At 45.4% G+C, this 6125-nt stretch overlaps 1 long non-coding RNA gene across 1 annotated transcript in view; it reads left to right on the forward strand.

Moving 5' to 3' along the window:
- Positions 1–1198, forward strand: part of LOC109296197 — a 2262-nt gene extending 1064 nt beyond the window's left edge. Inside the window, exon 2 of the long non-coding RNA XR_002096918.1 lies at positions 873–1198. This is a non-coding gene — a long non-coding RNA (uncharacterized LOC109296197). The remainder of the gene's footprint in view (positions 1–872) is intronic.
- The last annotated feature ends 4927 nt before the right edge of the window (positions 1199–6125 follow it).

Genomic DNA, 6125 nt, shown 5'->3' on the forward strand with positions numbered 1-6125 from the left:
GGCTGGGGTAGGCGGGGGACAAACCGCCGGGACCACAGCCCGCCCCGGCAAGGAAGACGGGCAGGAGAAGGTGCAGATGACGGCAGAGGGCGGAGCGGGGCCTACCACCGCCTCCCGCGCTCTGCCGCCCGGGGGGGGAGGGGGGGCTGCCTGCCCAGGAGTGTGTGGAGATGCCAGGTGCCCCCACCACACACAGGGGATGGACACGCACACAGCAGACAGACACACACTCGCATGCACAGGATGGACATGAACACACAAGATGGACACACACAGCATGGACACACACACACACACGATGGACATGCACACACACAGGATGGGCACACAAGACGGACATGCACACAGCATGGCCACGCGCACACAGGATGAATACATGCAGAGGATGGACACGCACACACCACACAGGTGTTAGACTGACAGAGGAGAAAGGCAGGACACCGCCCCGTACCACTTTGTCAGTGCCCCCTCATTCTGATAAACAGAAGATTTTAGGGGAGGAGGAGGTGGAGGGAATGGGATTGAGAAGGAAAAAGAACCCATCCTTCATCTTTCTATTTCTTTCCAGCCAACACAGACGCATCCCTAGGACTGAGGAGGAGGGCAGGCCGCCCCAATATCTACCTCCTACAGAGCCCCTCGTTCCTTCCTCTGAAGGAGCTGGTACCGGCCCCCGGCCCCAGACAGAGAACTTTGGGTCTGATACAGCAGGTCAATTCCTGTGTTTCTGTGGGAGGCTTCTCCAGTGCTGCATCTATGCACCACTATCCTCCCCACATTGAAGAGAATGGGATGCATTCATGTGCAAGGGAACAACCACCACTTCAAATTCAGTCATTCAGAAGAATACATCTCTCCTCTCTTTCTCACAGGAAATGAGCATTGCCTGCCAAATTGCCTCCATGGTCCCTACCCTGAGACAGCATCGCCCCAAGGTTCAGGACTCTTCACTTGCATGCAAAAAACAGAACAAAACAGGGAGAGCATTATAATACACACAGAGGGATAGCCTGTTATGAACACAGGCTGACCTCTCTGTGCATGGTGCCTGCAGCAGTGCATTCTTAGAAGTTTATGCCTTGTGTTTGGATTTAAGATGCTGTATATGTTTAGTAATGCCACCAGACTGTCTAATTTCTAAGTCTTTCCTGTACATGTTCATTAAGTTCCTGAGGGCAAAGCAGGACTGGAAAACTGAGCTGCAGTTCTAGTGCTTTTTTGCTTTCTTGAGCATGTTTCAGTGAGGTTTACAAATATGATTGTGCTGTTAAAAATAGAAGGTGAGATTCACTTGCGTCCATGGCATAGATTAGAGCACAGCTTATAAAAGCTGCTTGCTATTGTCTAGCAAGGCTGTGGAATAACTGACTGGTCCATCTACTAGGGAAATGTGCAAATGAAAAGACATGGGACCGTGGCTTCATTTTGCATAATAAATCAGTGTTACAAAACTAAGCCAAATCCAATTCTTATCAAAATCAACGGCATCAGATTTTCACTCCTTAAACACTTCATTTTTAAAGTATTTAGAGGGAAAATACAGTAGATTCAGATGCTCAAATATGATTTACACCAATTGGGATATAAATCTCCAAGAAAAATGAGATTAATTCTTTAAAAATATATATAAGAAGAGGGTTGATATCTGCCATTAGACAGGTCACTAACCCAAAGAAAGACCCCTCCTTTGCCACCTACCTACCATGTGATTTTAGGCAAGTTACTCAACATTTCTGCCTCAGTTTTCCCAATAATACTTGAATCTCAGGGTATTTTACAGAGAAACCTGTCATTAGAAATATCCAATGTAAATATAGCATGCCAACATAACCTGTCAACATAAAGGACTCCAGGGACCTTGGAGTCATTGTAGATAGTTTTCCAAAAACATCAGCTCAATGTGTAACAGTGACCAGAAAAGCCAATAAAAAGTTGGGCATCCTTAAGAGAGGAACTGAAAACAAACAATGGAAAATATCATCATGCCATTACATAACTCCATAATGCATGTACATCTTGAGTACTGTGTGTAGGTCTGTCTGTCTCCACGTCTCAAAAAGGATGTAGTAGAAAGAGAAAAGGTATGGAGAAGGCCAACTAACGACTGGAAGTATGGAGCAATTCCTGTATCTTGAGAAACTTAAAAGGCTCTTCAGGACTTCAGTTTAGAAAGAAGAAGACTGTGGGTGGGAGGATATGAAGAGGTCTATAAATCATGACAGATGTAGGTAAAGTAAACTGTTATTCACCAAATCCCAGAGTACTAAATCTTGAGGACATCTACTGAAATTAGCAGGACAGGCTGCAAACAAACAAAATTAACTACTTGTTTGTGCAGTACATATTTAATTTGTGAAACTCATTACCCCAAGATGTTGAAGAGGCACATAGCATAGCCAGGTTCAAAAAGGATTAGACAGATTCAGGTAGGACAGATCCATTAATAGGTATTCAACAAAACAATCAAGGATCCTCTGGCATCCCTAAACCAATGATGATGGATACCCAGAGAGGATGTAACAGGGGACTGATCCCTCTAGATATGCTCTGTTCATATGCTCTCCCTCTAAAGAATCTACTATTGCCACAGTCTAGTGGGCTACACAGACTATTGGTCTGACCCAGTAGTGTGGCACTGCTTATGTTCTTTAAAATGGCAAAAGTGTAAATAACATTATGAGACAGAAATAGGATAAACATACAAACAATAGTCATTTCATCAATTTTGTAACTAGAGTGTAATATTGAGCAAATATTGTAGCATTTAAATTCTGGTGGAGAAATAAGAGTGACTATTCACTGCAGAGAACCATACAAGGTAATGAATGTCAAAGCAAAACCAAAAAGTCAGTTATTCCAAGCATGCTCCTATCATCAATATATTCTTAAGACATGATGAAAGATGCAGCAGATCAACAAAGTAAGAAGAGAGACGGAAAATATTGTTCCCTTGCCTTGACATCATTCAAACATTCTGTGTTGACTCTTCTTGAACTTTCTATTGATACAACTTTAGAAATGAGGCTTACATTAGTAATTGTTCAGGAGTGGAATGGAGAAAAAATGCTTTCAGATTACAGCTAAAAAGTGAATGACTGTTCATGAAGAAGGTCCGTGTTGAAACTGACTGAGTCAACTGGAGCTGTAAGGCCAAACCCGTCCTTGATGTAACTCCACTTAAATAAGTTTGGTTTGTCTCAGGTACAAACAGAAACCTCACTGCAGACATGCATAAATATTTGCTCAGCCATACAATTTGATGCCTACACTGGCCACAGATGGAAAAGGCAAACTTGACTGATGAAGTGCTGCCTTCTCGCTGCAATGCTTTCATACCGAAGGCCAGAGATTTTTTTTTTTTAATGGGGACACAGTATAGGAGTGACATGTTGGTGGGGAGAAATAGGAGCACAAGAGAATTAGACTCCAACTATTCTGGACTGTGAAGCAGTTCACAAACTGTGGGAGGGTTGCCATAAATTAGAATATGTTCTGAAACTGCTCTAGATTAAATTAGGAACCATGCATAGGCAGATCCAAGATTTTTAAGAAGGGAGTGTGGGATCAGTGACTGGCACTGTGGGTATGACTGCACCCCCACCTGCTCCTCCCTCCACCGCAGCAGGCAGATTTTTACCTTACCGTGCACCTTGAAAAAAGACCCTGGCTGCTGCTTCTGTGGTACAATCTCCCCTTACCCCACTCCCTTCCCTTCCATGCTTAGCAACATATTCCCTACTCTCCGCTCCCCTGCAACTATCCCCACTGTCCCAGCTGACCAGAGCCTCTCCTAACTTGCTCCAGCCAGATTGCACATGGAGCCAGGCTTGGCTAGAGACAGCAGGAGCAAGCAAGTTCCCTTCCCCTGTGCCTTCTCCCACAGTGGCAGGAAACACAGGGAGGGGAGCAGGCAGGGAGAAGGAACCCTCCCAAGCTGATCTCTCTCTGGCTGAACCTGGCTTCCCATGAAGCCCAGCTTGAATGAGTAGGAACAGTTCTAGAGCCTCTCCTGCCCCAGCTTGGGACAGCAGCAGCCAGAGGGGAGGGGAGGTGCCCCTGAGCATGGAGCTGAAGACGGGGGAATTTCTTGCCCAATTCAAGAACTTAAAAAAAAAATAAAAGCCTCAGTTGCTGCTTCTGCCATGGCATCAACTGAAAGGGAAGGTGCACTCGCACCACTGCATCCTTCTGGATCTGCCCCTGGAATCATGCTAACTCTCACATTCCCCCAACTTCACCACCATTGTCTTCTCTTCTCCTTATGTTATGCCTCCTAAGCTGTATCTAAGAGCTGCAGTATGGAATTTGGCTCAGTGTGTTCTACTTTATCTTAAGATCTTGTACAAGGGCTCACCAATGTAGAACACAAGTGCCTCATTTTTGTTAGTGGCACAGCGGTCCGTTCTCCCCTTTCCCAGCCATCAAGAACTCTCCTAAATGTAGTTTCTGCTTTGAGGAGTAGAGGAAAGACAATTGCTGCTATAAACCTTATTACTGAAAGACTATCAAAGGAAAAGGTCTTGCAGCATGATGATAAAGTGGTCACACTTGACTTGTCCAATCTCTTCTAGAAATCCATCCAACAGCAGGCTACCCCTCCACCGAGTCCTCCCCTTGCTAGCTCCACTTCCCATTTAAAAAACTAAAAAGGAAGCTGGTGCATGGAGATGCAAATATAACCCTGATTCTAGGTGACATTTTTATTGCCTTCAGGTATCTATTTGAAAGTCAGCATGCACAGTTTTAAGCACTTATGGTAGTATCGTAAATATTTTGGCCCCATAAACATGAGGCAACATTTTAGTCCCTGCCCGGTGTTGAAGTAAAGTTTTGATTGAATGCTGCCAATGCAGAGAGAACTGGAACTGACATGCGCAAGACAGGCTCATGGAATTTTCCATTGGACTCACCCAGCATGTGTCCCCTGGGCGACCCCAAGAGCTGTCAGTCAGGCTGACCTACTTTTCAGCCCTGCGCATGCTTGGTAACAGCGGAGAGGTCAGGCTCACCACATGCTCAGTCAGCTAAGAGCATGAAGTCATTCAGCTAGAAAGTTCTTTGAGGGACACATTCTAATTGGCCACCAAATTGTTATAAAAGGTTAAGGAGCCCCTCCCTCGGGGGGAGATCCGCTTACTGAGGACAGAGGCTACTTTGTAGGGACTGTCCCTCAGTTAGGTCTCCTCCAGCGTGGGCTCTGGCTGCTTTTCCTACCTCGGTCTGTCTGCATTGATTGATTCTCTGGTTACTGGACGGTTCTGGCTTGGACTCTGTCTTCGTTTTTGGATCACCCTCAACACACTGACGACGACTTACCTGGCCTTCGACCTCGGAAATCACCTCAGCTATCCGATCGTCCTTCGGGACTGGCGTCACACCTGGCCATCCTCGACGAGTTACAGTTTGTTGTACTGTGTGTTAGTTCACTCCTTTTATGAGCCGTTGACCAGTCCTAGGACTATTGAGCCGGGCAGCCGCCCCTAGCCTCCGAGTTAGATAGCAAGGGCTTGGCTCAAGAACCCTGTGGACCAACGGACCCCTGTGTTGTTGTTTGTTCGTACCATCGCACCACTGTAACTGAAGAATTACGTTGCCTACGCCTAAAAAGCGTAAGTCAAATAAACCACCTTGTTTAAGAAACCATTACGCTTCCGAGCCGCTCAGTACTCCATCGCCAAGAATCCCGCCTATTTCGTGTTCAATTGCCACCCTGGCCCATCGTGACACTGGGGCTTGGTTCATCCCCCCGGGACACCCGGATCATCATCATGCTTTTTGCTCAGAAATCAGAATTGCCTTATTATTTTCCTTATTATTTCACATTTACCTTGTAGTTTCTTATGCATGAGGATTTCAAAGTACTTCAGACATTGTTGCACAACACTTGAGGCAAAAAGTCTTTTCATGTCTATTGTACAGCTAGAAGAACTGTCCTGGATCTCTATTCATGTTTCTGAGACAGCAAACTTTCACATGTTATAGCTCTAAACTAACATGGGTTGGTAGTATCAAGTCATTCACTTCTAATGAGAAAGTATGTTTCAGTAACATGAAAGGAGCAATAGGGTTTTGTCTGCATCCTAGCAGTTACACAAGTCAAAAAGTCCCCATCCTTCAGGATGCTC

The sequence above is a fragment of the Gavialis gangeticus genome, unplaced genomic scaffold, assembly GCF_001723915.1.
Source record: "Gavialis gangeticus isolate Ggan-Ray unplaced genomic scaffold, GavGan_comp1, whole genome shotgun sequence".
NCBI lineage: Eukaryota > Metazoa > Chordata > Crocodylia > Gavialidae > Gavialis > Gavialis gangeticus.